We start from the raw sequence: 288 nt of genomic DNA, 5'->3' as shown, positions 1-288 counted from the left end.
TTTTGTAGTTTCAGACAGTTGGAGCTGCTGAGTTGCAAAGTTCTGATTTAGAGTTGTCAGCTGCTGATTGATGTTAGTCATCTGGTCCAGTAGAGGGCGCAAAGAGTCCACCAAAAGTTTAGAAAACTCAGTGGTCTCTTCCGGTCGTGGGCTCATGCTCCCCGGTGCTTTCACTTTTGGCTGTTTGTCTCTCTCCGCTTTTTTCCACGCCATTTTTATCGATTGTTTACTTTTGTCAAAACTTGCTAAAGTCTCTGAAAATTGCCCAACGCCTATCCGCGCTTTGGT

This window comes from Gekko japonicus, unplaced genomic scaffold, assembly GCF_001447785.1.
Source record: "Gekko japonicus isolate JY-2015 unplaced genomic scaffold, Gekko_japonicus_V1.1 scaffold725, whole genome shotgun sequence".
In the NCBI taxonomy this organism is placed as follows: Eukaryota; Metazoa; Chordata; class Lepidosauria; order Squamata; family Gekkonidae; genus Gekko; species Gekko japonicus.
This window is presented reverse-complemented; position numbering follows the sequence as displayed.